General features: G+C 37.6%; 1 protein-coding gene across 3 annotated transcripts in view; it reads left to right on the top strand.

The window, feature by feature from the left end:
- KLF8 (KLF transcription factor 8) overlaps window positions 1–19,205 on the top strand; it is a 300,465-nt gene that overhangs the window by 19,526 nt on the left and 261,734 nt on the right. Inside the window, exon 1 of one of the 3 annotated variants that reach the window (XM_068533159.1) lies at window positions 15,857–15,903. The exons of the other annotated variants lie outside the window; for them this stretch is intronic. The gene's annotated coding sequence lies outside the window, so the exon portion shown is untranslated. Of the gene's footprint in view, window positions 1–15,856; window positions 15,904–19,205 lie in introns of those variants that run through there. 3 annotated transcript variants of the gene reach the window in all.

A 19,205-nucleotide genomic window follows, 5' to 3' on the forward strand; every position in this document is an offset into this window, starting at 1 on the left:
CTTTGAGTAATATTGATATCTTAATAATTTTATCTCCCAATTAATGAACATGTGGTGTCTTTCCATTTATTTGTGTCTTCTTTAAATTCTTTAGCAGTGTTTTTCAGTTTTCAGTGTACAAGTCTTTCCCCTTCTTGGTTAGGTTAATTCCTAAGTATTTCTTGTTGCTATTATAAATGGAATGATTTTCTTAATTTCCTTTTTTATTGCTAATTTTTGTTTTTTAAAGTTTAGCTTATGATTATCTAACCTTGTGGTTAGAGAATGGGTAAATCATGGAGTTTTTCTATGCATAATATCATTATAACTTATCCATTTGGGCAATAATAATGGCACATCATTAGCATTTACTATATGCCAGGCATCAAGTGTTTGCCATAAACTCATTTAATTCATAACAACCCTATGAGGTTGTACTATTAATATTTTCATTTAACAGATGAGAAAATTAAGGCATGGAGTGACTAACTTGTCTAAGATTACACAGCCAGGAAGAGGCAGATGCAGTAGTAGAAAAACAAACAAATCGTATTATGTTTGGATTAGCCAGATAAGCAATGTAGCCGATAGTAATTATGCCCTTGCCTCTTTGACTGGATATTAGGAATAAATATGCCATAATTCTGATGTAATAGATGTGGAAGAAAAGATCAGTCAAAAGTTGTCTCTTTTTCAGATAAATAGACATGGGGTAGGGTTACAGGGAGTTGAATAACATCCAGGGAATAGGGCTGCTTAAAGGCCTATTTTGTCTTAGGTAATACTATGAGATTCAACTTAACCTTCTCATTACTTCCCTTATAAGAAGTTAAGTAACAGAAGTTGTGGGGCAGTGGGAGGGTGGAGTGGGGCACTGTTGCAGCTTCAGCACAGTGTTCATACCTTTAACCAGCTACATTTAGTCTAAAGAAGGGCCCTCAGACTGCAAGAATCTTATTTCTTGCCATCAGAAATGAGAATTGGGGCAATTGGCGCAGTTTTTTGTTTCCCTTTTGTCTTCCATACCCAAATAAATGAGCCTCTTCTATTTTTTAAGTCCCTGGTTAAGTGTGCTTTTCCTTTTATAAGTGCACACATATGTTCTTTATTCAATTGAAATATCCTGGTGGGCTAGAGAAAACTGAAATGGACTAAGAGTGATGTCACCTAAATGGCCACATAGGAGACCCTAGTCTCTGTCTCTCCTCAAAGATGAATAATTAGGCAGCTGTCCATGAACAAAACAGCTCTGGGAGATATCTGGAATCTACTTAAGAAACTTTAACAACACTGTGGAACAAAAAACTGGAGAATGACTACACAAAAATGACAGGAAAACAACTTTATTTTGCCTGCATCATCCCATCCCCCTGGCCACCATTGCTCAGTGTCAAGGGGTAACTCCCCAGCTAGAAAGAGTTACCCTCACTGGGAAAAAGAGAGGTGAGTAAGTGATATTTTTCCAGCCTTTTGAGGCACTGCACAAAGGACCCACTTAGGTTTCAGCCCACTCAGAGACCAGAAAAGAAAAGATGTATACGGATGGCTAGGAACTAGGAAGAAAAGCAGGGACTACCAGCATCAACCACTCAATGAGAATGATTACTGTTCCCAGTGACCTGCTCTGCAGATGACCCCAGCAGCTTTCTACACTGAAGAAACCAATGGCCAGCATAGCCACAATGGATACCCTGAAGATTTCACTGGAATTTTGCCCCACAGCTATTTGTATTCACATACACCAGCCACCTGAGTCTCTACTGGCTTCTTCTCCCACCTGCCAGAGCCATGACCTGGAGTGGCAGCCAACCCAGGTTTCCGGAGCTGTGTGGGTACAAGAAGACAGCCTAGATCCCCACAGCTGTCCCCCACCAACATATACACACTCAGGGTTAGCCCCTCCAGATGTGAACCTACATGCCTCTGGCCTGACCCCCACACCAACTTCCATTGCCATGCACCCATGGTGAGACCCAGCAGTCACAGTAAAATACACTGATAGCCAGGGCCCCCACAGCTACTTTTGTATCCACAGTTGGCCTCAGCCTTTGCTGCTAGTTCTGGCTTCTACCACTATGTTTGTGTCTGCAACTGGCTCCTGCTACTACACAGGCACCTGCATCTGGTCCCCACTGCTGAGTGTTTGAACACCACCAGCTCTGACCACCACTGCTGTCTGCACTGGTCCCTAGCCACTGGACCTGGAGGTGCCACACTCCCCTGAACTTGGTTCCCTGCACCACTTGACTTGGGTCTACAGCACACTCCAGTTTGCTCCCACCTTCAGGTGAGGGCCTTTGTTTGCCAAAGTCAGTCCATAAAATCTAGATGAGGTGACTGCTTCTTCAAAAGCACAAACACCAATACAAGACTGCAGGGATCATGAAGAATCAGGGAAAGATGACACCACCAAAGAAAAATAGTAAATTTCCAGTAACTGACCCCAAAGAAATGGATATTCATGAATTGCCTGAAATATTCAAAATAATTATTCTAAAGATGCTCAGAGAGCTAGAAAAATATTTCTCAGTGGATTTCCTATGAAGTCAATGTGTCTTGGGTTTAACTTTGAAACAAATTAAAAAACTTAAAAACTTTAAAAAAAAGAACATAGATGAACAATGTAACAAAATCAGAAAAAATAATACAAGAACAAAATGAGAAGTTCAACAAAGAGATAGAAAATATAAAAAGAACCAAACAGTAATTTTGGAGCTGAAGAACACAATGACTAAACTGAAAAATTCAATAGAGAGCTTCAACAACTGTCTTGACCAAGCAGAAGAAAGAATCAGTGAGCTCAAAGAAAGATCAATTGAAATTATCTAGAGGAGTAAAAAGAATGAAAAGTAATGATCAAATGTATTGATTAAGAAATTACTCAAACTTGTCTAGAAACATTTTTCAATAGCAAGTAAATCACTTGTTACTGCTGTAGAGAGTATTTAAGCACTGAGTAGAGAGTGAGAATAGGTGAGGTTTCTGTCAACTCAGATTATATGATTAAGTGCAGTACTAGAAAAGAGATGATTTGGTGAGGGGATGAGTGAAGACTCTTTCTGTGCTGTATGTTTCCTATGAAGAATATCGAATACGTCGTGTTTGGTCATTTATAAAAAATTATATGGACTAACATAAAACTTGGGATAAATAAATATTTGCTAAAAGGCGTTCTGATGAGTAGTGCCTTCTTATTCATTCAATACATTTTTAAACTACTATGTGCCAGGCACTGAACTAGGTGCTGGAGTACTGCATGAATGAGATATATTTTTTCCCTGCCCTTTTGGAACTTACAGTCTAGTTGGGGGAGACAGACAAGAACAAAATAAAGAGAAAATTAATGAATAAACAAACAGGACTAAAAACTATGATTTCAGAGATGTGTACTGAAGGAAATTAATGAGCTGTAATGAAAGAATGATTGGGGGGTCACTTAAGGTGGTCAGGCTTCTGTGAGGATATTATGTTTGAGTTGAGATCTAAAAGATCACAAACCAACAAAGACAAAAGCTGGGGGCAATAGTGTTCCAGGCAGGGTAATAAGTGCAAGGTCCTGAGGAGAGAATGCACTTGTCAAGTTGCAGGATCTAAGTGTGGTAGAAGTGCAGTGACCAAGAGTGAGAGTAAGTGAGGAGGTCTGAAAGGTAGGCAGACCTTTTAAGGAATAAAAAATTCGGAACAAAATTTGTGTTTATTAATGTATTTCCTTTTCTTATTTTTAATCTCTCTCACCCCACCCCCACCCTTTAGGGTTTTTTTCTTCTGTAAGTATCACATATAGACTTGAATAAGCATATGTTCTTTCATGATAGGACAAATGAACTTTTAGCATGTGTGCTAGCTAAAGTTGACCTGGATTTTATTCTGAATGTTATGGGGAAGCTATTGGAAAGTTTAAGGAAAGGGAGAGACATTATTTGATTTATCTTTTAAGAAGACTACTTGGGCTACTGGGTAGAGTTGAGATTGTAGGAGACAAGAGTGGAAGTAGAGACGAGTTGGACTGGAGATGCATCAGTCCAGGAATGTCTTTTTTTCTAGCTTTATCAAGATTTAATTGACATATAATACTGTATAAGTTTAAGATATACAACATAATGATATGTATATATTGTGAAATTATTACCACAATAAGGTTAATTAACACATCCATCACCTTACATAGTTACATTTTTGTGTGCATGGAGTGAGAACTTTTAAGATTTACTCTTTTAGTGACTTTCAAGTATACAGTACAGTATTGTTAACTATAGTCACCATGCAGTACATTATATCCCCAGAACTTATTGATCTTATAACTGAAAGTGTGCACCCCTTGACCACCTTCACACATTTTTCCTTTACCCACCGCCCCTGGCAACCACCAATCTGCTCTCTATTGCCATGATATTTTTTTTAAGATTCCACATTTAAGTGTGATCATACAGTAATTGTCTGTTTCTGACTTATTTCACTGAGTATAAGTCCATCCATGTTGTTGCAAATAGAAAGATTTCCTTCCTTTCTGTAGTTGAATAATACTCCATTGTATATATATAATATTTTCTTTATCCATTCATCTGTTGATAGACACTTAGATTGTTTCCATGTCCTGGCTATTGTAAATAATGCTGCAATAATCATGGGGATGTACTCTTCAGAATAGTAACTTCATTTCCTTCAGACATATACCCAGAAGTGGAATTGCTGGATTATGGTAGTTCTATTTTAATTTTTTAAGGAACCTCCATACTGTTTTCCATAGTGGCAGTACCAATGTACATTCCCACTAATAGTGTACAGTGTTCCTGTTTATTCACATCCTCACCAGCATTTGTTATCTATCTTTTTGATAATATCCATTCTGACAGGTGTGAGGTGATATCTCATTTTGGTTTTTATTTGCATTTCCGTGATGATTAGTGATGTTGAACATCTTTTCATATAACTCTTGACCATTCGAACATCTTCTTTGGAAAAATGTCTATTCAGGCCATTTGCCCATTTTTAATTGGATTATTATTTTTTCTATTGAGTTGTTTGAGTTCCTTATATATTTTGGAGAATAACCCCTTTTCAGATAGATGGTTTGCAAATACTTTCTCCTATTGAGTAAGTTGCTTTCATGTTGCTGATTTTGGAGGTGGGGCTGTGAAGAAGATTTTTAGTTTGATATAGCTCTATTTGTTTATTTTTGCTTTTGTTGCTTGTGCTTTGGTGTCATATCCCTGAAATAATTGCTTTTTCCCTATAATTTCTTCTCTGAGTTTTATGGTTTCAGGTCTTAAATTTAAGTCTTTAGTTCATTTCGAGTTAATTTTTGTGAGTGGTATAAGATAGGGGTCCAGGTTCATTCTTCTTCATGTGAATATCCAGTTTTCCCCAACATCATTTATTGAATACACTATCTTTTCTCTATTGAGTATTTTCTGCTCCCTTGTCAAATATTAGTTGACTGTATAAACCAGGGTTTATTTCTAGGCTCTCAATTCTGTTCCATTCCTCTGTGTATCTATTTTTATGCCAGTATCAACTTTAAAAAAAATTATGATAGCTTTGTAATTTGGGTTGAAATCAGTAAGTACCTTCAGCTTTGTTCTTTTTTCCCAGGTTTGCTTTGGCTCTTTGGGGTTCTTTGTTGTTCCATCCGAATTTTAGGATTGTTTTTAGTAATTCTGTAAAAGATGCCATTGGAATCTTAATAAGGATTGCATTGAGTTTGCAGGAGCCTCTTTATACAATCAGGGCAGGCAAAACTTCTTCACTTTCCAGAGATGATTGTTGTTTCTGCCGGATTGACTGTTTTGTTAGTCTCCATTATAATTGTGGGCTATTTCCAAAGGGAGGAGATATTGATGATCTGAGAGCTAAAGTGGTCCAAGGGCGTTCTGCTCACTTTCTCTCTCTCTGTTTCTTTCTATATGTTTCCATTCTCTCCTTGCTCTGAGTTCTCATCAATCCCATATAAGTACTGTTTCTATTTTGTGGCTTATTTTTCTACTATTCTCTTAACCATAACAAATGTAAGGGAGCATTCTCTAATATTTTTATTTGGAAGATCTTGCCACCACAACTTCTAGTTCCTTTATACAGATCTGTGTACAAGTTGTTCCTTTCCAACTTGTGACATTAAGTGTGGCAGAGGTTGCAATTCAAGAAACTGGTAACCTCACTTGAAAGTTCTTACTTATATTATTGTAGTTACTTTCTGCTTTAGAAGCTCTTCAGGAGGGAATGTATGCCAGGAAACGCTTTCCAATTTCTTTTTGCTATTGAAAAGCTTATTTCTTATAGCTTTTTTGAGGTAAAACTTACAAACCACAAAATTCATCTATTTTAAGTTTACAGTTTGATGAATTTTGGTAAAGGTAGCCACCAACAAATAAAATTTCAGAACACTTTCATCATAGTAGAAATTTTGAAGGGAAGACCACAAACCTTATTTTTTTACCCTTTTCAGAGGGAACCTACCTGCATACAAAGAAACAACCTGAGTTTTTATTATAAAGCACATGTTTAGATTGAGCTTAACTAGCATCCCTGCAACATTTGCCCTGCTTCATATTTTTGTCTCATAGTCTAATACTGGAGATGAGTAGAGAAACAAATAAGAGCATTTAAATATTATAGCTTTCAAGAGATAAACACCTTTAGGTTATAGTGAAGCTACAAAGAAGGCATGATATATATACTGAGACCGAGAATGGGATGGCATAAGGAATGTTTGACCTGTCTTGAAAGATAAAAGGTACACTTGAGGAAGCTTCACATTTTGGTGCTATAGACAGATGATACTTTATGAATAAAGACATAGAGTAATGAGATAACTTGACCTGCTTCAAGGACTTGTAAGCATTTCCATAAAACTGGGACATAGAAAGTAAGAGAAAGATGTGGTAAAATACAGGAAGAAGGCAACCAAATCACACAGGACCCTGTATGTTTTAATTGGGACCTTGTAATATCTTTATAGGTAATGGATAGACACTGATAAATTTTAAGCAATCTGTATGGCCAGCTTTAATAAGACTACCCTTTGTGGGGCATCAATATGGAGACTGGATAGGAAGAACTGAGGCTGCAGGCAGGAAGACTGGTTAGGAAATCACTGCTGGGGTCCAGAAAGAGATGATTTCTAAAAGTAGGGCAATGGCTCTGGGAATGGAGAAAGGTTGGGTTTGAGAGATATTTTGAGATTGACTCAACAGGATTTGATTAAAAATTGGATGTGGAAGCTGAGGGAGGGTAAAGAATGACTCAGATTTTTGTTTGTTTTGTTTGTTTGTTTGTATCTATTTCCCATATATATATATATATAAACATCCTTATTGGAGTATAATTGCTTTACAATGGTGTGTTAGTTTCTGCTGTATAACAAAGTGAATCAGCTGTACATAAACATATATCCCCATATCTCCTCCTTGTTGTGTCTCCCTCCCACCCTCCCTATCCCACCCCTCTAAGTGGACACAAAGCACCGAGCTAATCTATCTGTGCTATGTGGCTGCTTCCCACTAGATATCTATTTTACTTTTGGTAGTGTGTATATGTCCATGCCACTCTCTCACTTCATCTCAGCTTACACTTCCCCTTCCCCGTATCCTCAAGTCCATCTTCTATTCCTGTGTTTTTATTCCTGTCCTGCCCTTAGGTTCTTCAGAACCTTTTTATTTTTTAGATTCCATATATATGTGTTAGCATACGATATATGTTTTTCTCTTTCTGACTTACTGCACTCTGTGTGACAGTCTCTAGGTCCATCCACCTCACTACAGATAACTCAGTTTCATTTCTTTTTATGGCTTAGTAATATTCCATTGTATATATGTGCCACATCTTCTTTATCCATTCCTCTGTCAATGGACAATGAGGTTGCTTCCACGTCCTGGCTACTGTAAATAGAGCTGCAATGAACATTGTGGTACATGACTCTTTTTGAATGATGGTTTTCTCAGGGTATATGCCCAGTAGTGGGAGTGCTGGGTTATATGGTAGTTCTATTTTTAGTTTTTTAAGGAAGCTCCATACTGTTCTCCAAGGTGGCTGTATCAATTACATTCCCACCAACAGTGCAAGAGGGTTCCCTTTTCTCCACACCCTCTCCAGCATTTATTGTTTGTAGATTTTTTGATGACGGCCATTCTGACCGGTTTGAGGTGATACCTCATGGTAGCTTTGATTTGCATTTCTATAATGATTAGTGATGTTGAGCATCCTTTCATGTGTTTGTTGCCAATCTTTATATCATCTCTGGAGAAATGTCTATTTAGGTCTTCTGCCCATTTTTGGATTGAGTTCTTTGTTTTTTTGATATTGAGCTGCATGAGCTGCTTGTAAATCATGGAGATTAATCCTTTGTCAGTTGCTTCATTTGCAAATATTTTCTCCCATTCTGATGCTTGTCTTTTCATCTTGTTCATGGTTTCCTTTGCTGTGCAAAAGCTTTTAAGTTTCATTAGGTCCCATTTGTTTATTTTTGTTTTTATTTCCATTTCTCTAGGCGGTGGGTCAAAAAAGATCTTGCTGTGATTTACGTCATACAATGTTCCTCCTACGTTTTCCTCTAAGGGTTTTATAGTGCATGGTCTTACATTTAGGTCTCTAATCCATTTTGAGTTTATTTTTATGTATGGTGTTAGGGAGTGTTCTAATTTCTTTCTTTTACATGTAGCTGTCCAGCTTTCCCAGCACCACTTATTGAAGAGACTCTCTTTTCTCCATTGTATATTCTTGCCTCCTTTATCAAAGATAAGGGGACCATATGTGTGTAGGTTTATCTCGGGGTTTTCTATCCTGTTCCATTGATCTATATTTCTGTTTTTGTGCCAGTACCATACTCTCTTGATTACTGTAGCTTTGTAGTATAGTCTGAAGCCTTGGAGCCTGATTCCTTCAGCTCTGTTTTTCTTTCTCAAGATTGCTTTGGCTATTCAGGGTCTTTTTTGTTTCCATACAAATTGTGAAATTTTTTGTTCTAGTTCTGGGAAAAATGTCATTGGTAGTTTGATAGGGATTCCATTGAATCTGTAGATTGCTTTGGGTAGTAGAGTCATTTTCACAATGTTGATTCTTCCAATCCAAAAGCATGGTATATCTCTCCATCTGTTTGTATCCTCTTTAATTTCTTTCATCAGTGTCTTATAATTTTCTACATACAGTTCTTTTGTCTCCTTAAGTAGGTTTATTCCTAGATATTTTATTCTTTTTGTTGCAATGGTAAATAGGAGTGTTTTCTTAATTTCAATTTTAGATTTTTCATCATTAGTGTATAGAAATGCAAGAGATTTCTGTGCATTAATTTTGTATCCTGCTACTTTACCAAATTCATTGATTAGCTCTAGTAGTTTTCTGGTAGCATCTTTAGGATTCTCTATGTATAGTATCATGTCATCTGCAAACAGTGACAGTTTTACTTCTTCTTTTCCGATTTGGATTCCTTTTATTTCTTTTTCTTCTCTGATTGCTGTGGATAAAACTTCCAAAACAATGTTGAATAATAGTGGTGAGAGTGGGCAACCTTGTCTTGTTCCTGATCCTAGTGGAAATGGTTTCAGTTTTTCACCATTGAGAAAGATGTTGGTTGTGGGTTTGTCATATATGGCATTTATTATTTTGAGGTTAGTTCCCTCTATGCCTACTTTCTGGAGAGTTTTTTTTTTTATTTATTTATTTCTGGCTGTGTTGGGTCTTCATTTCTCTGCGAGGGCTTTCTCTAGTTGTGGCAAGCGGGGGCCACTCTTCATCACGGTGCACGGGCCTCTCACTATCACGGCCTCTCTTGTTGTGGAGCACAGGCTCCAGATGCGCAGGCTCAGCAATTGTGGCTCACGGGCCCAGTTGCTCCGCGGCATGTGGGATCTTCCCAGACCAGGGCTCGAACCCGTGTCCCCTGCATTGGCAGGCAGACTCTCAACCACTGCGCCACCATGGAAGCCCTCTGGAGAGTTTTTATTGTAAATGTGTGTTGAATTTTGTTGAAAGCTTTTTCTGAATCTATTGAGATGATCATATGGTTTTTCTCCTTCAGTTTGTTAATCTGGTTTATCACATTGATTGATTTGCATATATTGAAGAATCCTTGCATTCCTGGGATAAACCCCACTTGATCGTGTTTTATAATCCTTTAAATGTGCTGTTGGATTCTATTTGCTAGTATTTTGTTGAGGATTTTTGCATCTATGTTCATCAGTGATATTGGTCTGTAGTTTTCTTTGTTTGTGACATCTTTGTCTGGTTTTGGTATCAGGGTGATTGTGGCCTCGTAGAATGAGTTTGGGTGTGTTCCTCCCTCTGCTATGTTTTGGAAGAATTTGAGAGGTATAGGTGTTAGCTCTTCTCTAAATGTTTGATAGAATTTACCTGTGAATCCATCTGGTCTTGGGCTTTGTTTTATGGAATATTTTTAATCACAGTTTCAATTTCAGTGCTTGTGTTTGCTCTCTTTATATTTTCTATTTATTCCTGGTTAAGTCTTGGGAGGTTGTGCTTTTTTAAGAATCTGTCCATTTATTCCACGTTGTCCATTTTATTGGCATATAGTTACTCGTAGTAATCTCTCATGATCCTTTGTATTTCTGCAGTGTCAGTTGTTACTTCTTCTTTTTCATTTCTAATTCTATTGATTTGATGACTCAGATTTTTGACTGTGTATATATCAGCCATTCAGTGAGATGGGGACACCATGAGAAAGTTGGCACTCTGAAGCCTCCATGGCAATATTTATCAATTAAGTATAGTAGATGCCAACAGAGGCAGTTACTCAGAGTTTGGAGAGAGTCAAGGTAGAAAGGATTCTAAGGTGCAAGTAAGTATATCATTGAATTAACTGACTGTAGGCCTAGAGGAAGGCAAGTGAGGCTTCAATTGGGCTGATGAATTGAGAGAACTGGCATATGGTGAAGGGCTAGATATCAGAATAAGGACTAAAAGGAGGTTTAGTGGGAGAGGCCCAATGGGAGAAGTCAGGAGTTTAGAAAGATAAGACCGTGTAATAATAGTTTCAGGGAATGAGAAGAGCAACTAGCATTTGTTGAGTGCCTGTTATAAGTCTGGTGCCACGTGTGTTGCCTCATTTATTCCTCAAGATAGATATAAACTTCTCTGAGCGTCACGAAATTAATCCCTTAAATGGGGACAATCCGATCATACATATGGAATGTAGGAAGAAAAGATTTGGAGTTGGAGTGGCAGGAATGATGAACTCAATTTGGGTCATATTGCGTTTGCAGGCATCTCTGCTCTGAGGCAGATTAGTATACACCGGTATACTCTGTGACATCCATTCTGATTGGTTAATGCCCGTACCTTATTAGTTAAATGTTTTGAATATCATCCCTGCCCCTAGCAGTCTTCATTGTGCATACTTGGATGTCACTATGGGAAAGGATAAATGACTATAGAATCCTGCATTTTAGGTTCTGTGTTAATCATTAACGTCCCTGGGCTGAAAGACACGGTTGAACCAATTGTCCTTAAGACGACAGTTTCATTCCTCATTTTTGTGCTCTAAAAGGAGGCAGTACCATGTAGTGGATAGAGTATGGGCTTTGAGGCCAGATGATACAACTAATAAGTGTTTGAGCTGCTATTTGCCCTTAAAATTCAGGCTCTTTTTTACCTCACCACACTGCCTCCTATTATAGTTTGAGGTCTTGAGACAGATTATTTCAAGTAATGGCAAAGTTCAAAAGTAGGTGACTGAGGTAATATTGCAGTCCACTTAATTTTCTGGATAAGAAAATAAGTTCTTCAGAGCAACAGAAAATTTGGTAGTCATAGTTCTGGAATTTAAGTGTTTAATTAATAGTATTATATTGGCAGCAGTGTATATATGTTCATATGACACTACTTTTATGAAACTCTAACTCTGTAAGACATTCTTGCATCTAACCTTTTCTCTTTTGGAAATATCAAACAATAAATTGACAATGTAAGAGAAAGAAGCCTCCACTTGGGTGGTATTAAACTTTCCTTCTAGGACAAGGATCTTGCATAAGAATTATCACCCAGATTGTGATTGGAATTCAATTTCTAGTAAAGTAAACATGGTTATTTCCAAGTTACTACAGGAAATGGAACAATGAGTTAGTCACAAACCCTTCACCTTTACCACAGCCTCCCCTGGGAGAAGTCTTGGAAAGCTACAAGGCCTCACTATTGAGAAAAGTATGGAAAGAGAGGTGATATGGAGCACTGTGGAAATGCCATACAGGCTGAACAATGGGGAAAATGTTGCTATGGATTGAATTGTATAACCTCCCCACAAAATTCATATGTTGAAGCCCTAACCCCCAATGTGATGGCATTTGGAGATGGGGGCTTTGGGAGGTAATTAGGTTTAGATGAGGTCATGAGGGTGGGGCCCTCATGATGAGGTTAGTGCCCTTATAAGAAAAGATGCCAGAGGCATCTGCCTCCCCATTAGAGGTTAAAAATTCCAGTGCTTACAGGGCCATTCATTCACTTACGTGAGGTAAATGAGTGAAGTAGGCAGGCAAATACATTATCCATCTAAAGGAGACAACTTATTCTTGTCACACAGGGATGAAATTCTAGTATTGCCAGATTGTATTTTTCCAAGCAAATCTGGAAATCTATATTGTTGTATAAAAAGCCATCCAAATTGGATAATCATTATTATTTTTTTAATCTATGGACAAAAGATAACCTAAAATCACAAAATGACTTTTTGGCTAATAGACCTCCAGCTTACAAACTCTGTATGAAATCCAAATTCCTTAACAGTGAATTTGATATCTTATTTTTTAAACAAAATATTATGTCCTTCCCTCATACTGGTATCAATCAGTCTTCATGGTTGCAAGCATTGAAACCAACTCTGTGTAACTTTAATAGATGAGGACTTTCTGGAAGGCATACTGAGTAACTGGTAGAATTACTAGGAAACCTGGAGAATTAGACTCAGAAAATGGGCAAGATCCAAGCACCATGGCCATAATTACATTATAGGAACCATCTGATACAGACACTGCTGTTACCACAACTGATACTGGAATGCCACTGCAGGCACTGATGCCATCTCTGTCAATGGCCACTGCCCCTGAAATAATCACAACTGCTGCCCCCTTGAAACTATATGTTGTTGCTGCTATCGTTTGTAAAATGTAAACTTTTCTCTTCCTGTTTCTCTGCATCATTTACTGCAGGATCAAATGTCCTGGGCAGGAGAAACCATGAGCTGAACTCAGGTCATGCACCCACCCATAATACCTTAGTAGCCTCAGGGTGGGCAAAACTGAGTATCTCCATCTGTACCCATTCTTTCTTCTTTCTCTCTTGTTATGATGGAGGACGAGGTTCTCCTTTCTATGGCCAGTCCTCTGCTTGTGCATTAGATCCCACTCATTCCTGCCTTCTCAGAAACATTATTATTTCTCTCTTTAATATCTTCAACTTCTCTGTCTCTATAGAAGCTTCTCTATCAGTAAATAAATATGCTATAGTCTCTTATATCTTAAAAAAAAAAATCACCCTTATTTCTCACAAACAAACAAGTAAATCCATACATTCTCCTCAGCCAGATTTCTCAAAAGAGTTGTATTCATTCACTGGGTACATTGCCTCAGCTCTCACTTACTCAATATAGCAGTCTTGCTTCAACTTCCAACACTCCCCCAAAACTTCCCTGTAGAGGTCATCGGTGACTTCCTTTTCACTCAGTAGACACATGTCAGTGCTCACTCTATTTCTATGTTGAATTTGATGGGGTTAATCACTCCTTCCTTCTTGAAACATTAACTAGTTTGCACACTAGCTTCCTCAAATGTATTCTTGCAACCCATTCTCCACACAGTAGTCAGTGTGATCTTTTAAAATTAGACGTTATATCATCTCACCTCTTGATCAGAATCCTCCTTCAAAAGCTTCCCATTGCTCTTGGAATAAAGTCCGGACATTTTACAAAGGCCCTTCATGATCAGGGATAGGGAGGAAGGAAGGAGAGGTAAAGTGATTTGAGGAAGCTAAAAACAAAGAATGATTTCTCTTTTAATTATCCCTATTCCTTCAACATCATCTCGTATCACTCTTTTATTTTCTCACTCTATTCCTGCTACACTGGTCCTCTTGTAGTGGCTTGATGTTCTACGTTCTTTTTCACATCAAGGCCTTTGTACAAACTGTTCTCTTTGCCTGCTGTGTTCTCTGTCCACTACTCCACCCCATTCTTTTTCTTAACTCCTACTCATCTTTTCTGTTTTAACTCAAAGGTCACGTCCTCAGTGAAACTGTCTCTGGACCTGGGACTACGTCAGGTTTCCCCATGGTTCACTCTCATTGTGCTTTGTACTTCTCGTTTTTATCACATATAAAATTGTAATTAATCAATTTGTGTTATTTTTAGTGTCTACCTTCCCCTACTGGACTGTAAGCTCTATGAGAGCAAGGGCCATTTTTGTTTCATACATCAAAGTGCCTAAAATTGTTTCTGGCACATGGTTGACACTCAGAAAATATATATACTTTTTAACATCTTTATTGGAGTATAATTGCTTTACAATGGTGTATTAGTTTCTGCTTTATAACAAAGTGAATCAGTTATACATATATCCCCATATCTCTTCCCTCTTGCATCTCCCTCCCTCACACCCTCCCTATCCCACCCCTCTAGGTGGTCACAAAGCACCGAACTGATCTCCCTGTGCTATGCAGCTGCTTCCCACTAGCTATCTATTTTACATTTGGTAGTGTATATATGTCCATGCCACTCTCTCACTTTGTCCCAGCTTACCCTTCCCCCTCCCCGTGTCCTCAAGTCCATTCTCTAGTAGGTTTGTGTCTTTATTCCTGTCTTGCCCCTAGGTTCTTCATGACCTTTTTTTTTTTTTTTTAGATTCCATGTATATGTGTTAGCATACGGTACTGTTTTTTCTCTTTCTGACTTACTTCACTCTGTACGACAGAATCTAGGTCCATCCACCTCACTACAAATAACTCAATTTCGTTTCCTTTTATGGCTGAGTAATAGTCCATTGTATATATGTGCCATATCTTCTTTATCCATCCATCTGTCGATGGACACTTAGGTTGCTTCCATGTCCTGGTTATTGTAAATAGAGCTGAAATGAACATTGTGGTACATGACTCTTTTGAATTATGGTTTTCTCAGGGTATATGCCCAGTAGTGGGATTGCTGGGTCGTGTGGTAGTTCTATTTTTAGATTTTTAAGGAACCTCCATACTGTTCTCCATAGTGGCTGTATCAATTTACATTCCCACCAACAGTGCAAGAGGGCTCTGATTGAATCAGTGAATAGCTATCCTAAAGCATTTATGGGTTTTGGTACAGAATAGTTTCTCAATAAATATCTGTTGAATGAATGAGTAAGTGAATGCATAAATGAAGGCTACAGGTATGATGTTCTAAGTTGCCATGTTATTCCTATAAACTGCACCTTAGCCCAATAACTATCCTCAATCCTATTTACTACCATGGCTTTGAAGGATCCACAAGGCTCTCAGTCTAATTCAGTATGGCTTTCTTTTCAGATATCTAATTTGTGCTTAGACCATGGGATTCAAAATGAAAAGAAGGGTCTTTCTCTGTTTATTGGAAGAACAAGGACACATATGAAACAAAAAAGAACAATCCAAGACTGTATATGATAGATGATATAATTGCATATAGCAGTGTGGTATCATTGAAAAAAGTACTGAACAAGATAATCAAAGACCTCTTTTCTAGTTAGATGTTGGTTTGCATCTTTGGCCTATCTGCTTATACTGTTCTTTTCACTTCTCTTCCTGCTATCTGATCTTAACAACTTTGTAAGACAGATTTATATTTTTCTATTGTTTTGCTTATCATGGGTTGTTGCTGCCTCTCCTTCGAACGATCTGTGTTTACCCATTTTTCTCCTTACTCTTTGTAGCCTGAAAATTATTTTTCGTGACAGAAGGACAAAAAAAGAAGTAAAAAGGAAGGTGAGGAGCATATTCTCCTATATCATTCATCAAATTTATACCACTGACCTTGTGCAATTTCTCTACCCATTCCTTACTTATCTTGCTCTGAATATAAACAAAGTATGTTACCCTTATTGTTATTTTTGCAATCCTTAGTGCATTCTGGGCCTTATTCCTTTCTACTCCTTTGAACTATGGAGGGAGATATAGCTTCAGTTACCTTTCACAGTAAAAGGGAGAGAAATATATCTGGAACAGAGGTAAAGAAAGGAGAAATGAAGTGATTTGTAGAGAAGAAAATAATACTTATAGAGTAGTTGTAAAGATTTAAATATGTCAGTAAATGCCAGGTGTTTGGAATAAAGCCTAGCACACAATAAATACTTACTAAATGTTAGCTATTACTCTTTGGATGGTATCTATGATGAAGGCTGCATCAGTAAAGGTCCTAGAAGAAAAAATAGATGCAACATTCGTATTAAGTAATTTGAGGAGAGTTTAATATTTGAACTACTTACAAATGTGTGAGCAAGGGATAGGAAAACCACAAAGGATAGTGTAATATCCTGGAGATGATAACAGTGGGTGCTATTAGTACTCCTAGGACTTAAGGAGTGCAAGTAGGGAGTGATTCCTGGAACTCAGTATGAGTAGAGGGCCACTTGACAGGAGCTGTGATCTTTGGTTAAAGGAAGTAGCCAGCCCACAGCGACCTTGCAGTGTAGAAGCTGGGAGAATAAATACCTCAACGATACTCTCCGTTTGCTTTCCAGACTCTTGCTGGTAACTCTCATTGGCCAAACCTCAACCAAAAGCAAGAGGAGAGGGGAGCCTGTTGATGGAGTATATATAAGCTAGTCTCCTGGGACACAAAGCAGGATGGAGAAAGTGGAGGGGTGGATCTGGAAGATAAAACAGAAGATATCACCACAGTCATGATATAGATATAGAAGGTATAGTCTTCTAAGTATTAGGAGATAAATTGTGAGGCATTTATGGTGTGACCAACAAGTCACCTGTGGAAATATCTGGAGATTTCTGTGAGAAGATATGCATGTTAGTTCACAAATAAAAGTCACCCACTTTGCCCCAGGGTTTAATTAATGACTCCAACCCAGAATGCTGCCCTGATGGAAGCTTCTCTATATGCCTACAAAAGTTATCTTTCTTTGGACCTTTTTCAGTCATAATACCTCAGACCTGTCTTGAAAGCCTATGCCTTTTTAAGGGAGGAGCTATGTTGCTGGTGTTTAAGAAATGATTGAGAAGGAGGTATATAAAAGAGAGAAGGTTGTTTCATCAGCTGGTACTAGAAAAAAAGACTTCAAGCTTAAATAGTCAACCTTGTATATTTCTCTTCCTCCACCACTACTACTCCACTCTTCTATCACCAAGGAACAATAAGACTATATACAATTGTGCTGGGAGAGTTCAAAGGACTCTGATTTGTTAGAAATCAGGCAAAGTCTTATAAGAAAAACTACATTTGAGCTAGGCTTTGTATAAAGGATATAGGCTTTAAAAATATAAACCAATATTTTAATATTTTTTGTTCATATCTCCTCTTATTTTCTATATGATTTAAAAGATAAATGCATAATCAATAATTATATATATGTTAATGGGAACACAATGGGTAAACTTGTGTTTTTCCACATGTATAAAGATCTCCTTTGTTGTTGTTTTTAATAGTACAACTTACATATTTCAAATGGACAACAAAATTAGTAGCATTTATGGTGTTATAAGATAAACTACTTTTGAATGGGCACTTACTTTCCAGTACTTTGAGATTCACAAGACATAGCTAGAATATTTACTACTGTAGAAAATGTAGACTGCTGAAATCAAATGGAAGAGGGGACTCTGTGTGTGTGTGTGTGTGTGCCTGCGTGTTTTGATTGCTTGCCATTACAATGTTCTTCAGGTACTGGAAGAAGTTTCATATTTTGTTTAGACATCATTAGGCACAGAAACTTTTGTAGAACAACTTTGATGCTAGCACTGATATGGCTCTTGCGTCCATTACTCTATTAGATTTATTAACCCAATTAATTATTTTTAGTTACAACTCTTACAAAGTGGAGCTCTTCTTACAAAGACTGTGCTCAAGGCCCACATTTTATTTTTAAGGCTTTATACCTGGTTTTCACAAAATTTCCGAGATTGTGATGGCTAAAATCTTACATCGTGGTCACGTCCCCTTGTATTTTTTTTTAAAACTGAGGTAAGAACACTTAACATTGAGATTTACCCAAATGTTAATTATCTTAGCATATTGTCCGCAAGGTTGATCTATGTCGTCATCTATGGAAGGATTTCCTTATATTTAAAGGCTGAATAATATATATATTAATCTCGTATTTTCTTTATTCATACATGTATCTATGGACATTAAATTTGTTTCCACATCTTGGCTATTGTAAATATGCTGCACTGAACATGGGAGTGCAAATATCTGTCATCATGATTTCAATTCTTTTGGATAAATACCCATAAGAGGCATTGCTACATAACATGGTATATCTTTTTTTTTTTTTTTCTGAATGGAAAATAGCTTCTTTTTTTTTAGCAGGTTCTTATTAGTTATCCATTTTACACATATTAGTGTATATATGTCAATCCCAATCTCCCAATTCATCACACCACCACCTCCCCCACCGCCACTTTCCCCCCTTGGTGTCCATACGTTTTTCCTCTACATCTGTGTCTCAAATTCTGCCCTGCAAACCAGTTCATCTGTACCATTTTTCTAGGTTCCACATATATGCGTTAATATATGATATTTGTTTTTCTCTTTCTGACTTACTTCACTCTGTATGACAGTCTCTAGATCCATCCACGTCTCAACAAATGACCCAATTTCGTTCCTTTTTATGGCTGAGTAATATTCCATTGTATATATGTACCACATCTTCCTTATCCATTCATCTGTTGATGGGCATTTAGGTTGGTTCCATGACTTGGCTATTGTAAATAGTGCTGCAATAAATATTGGGGTGCATGTGTGTTTCTGAATTATGGTTTTCTCTGAGCATATGCCCAGTAGTGGGATTGCTGGGTCATATGGTAATTCTATTCTTAGTTTTTTAAGGAACCTCCATACTATTCTCCATAGTGGCTGTATCAATTTATATTCTCAACAACAGTGCAAGAGGGTTCCCTTTTCTCCCCACCCGCTCCAGCATTTGTTGTTTGTAGATTTTCTGATGCTGACCATTCTAACTGGAGTGAGGTGATACCTCATTGTAGTTTTGATTTGCATTTCTCTAGTAATTAGTGATATTGAGCAGCTTTTCATGTGCTTCTTGGCCATCTGT

The sequence above is a fragment of the Eschrichtius robustus genome, chromosome X (assembly GCF_028021215.1).
Source record: "Eschrichtius robustus isolate mEscRob2 chromosome X, mEscRob2.pri, whole genome shotgun sequence".
Taxonomy (NCBI): domain Eukaryota; kingdom Metazoa; phylum Chordata; class Mammalia; order Artiodactyla; family Eschrichtiidae; genus Eschrichtius; species Eschrichtius robustus.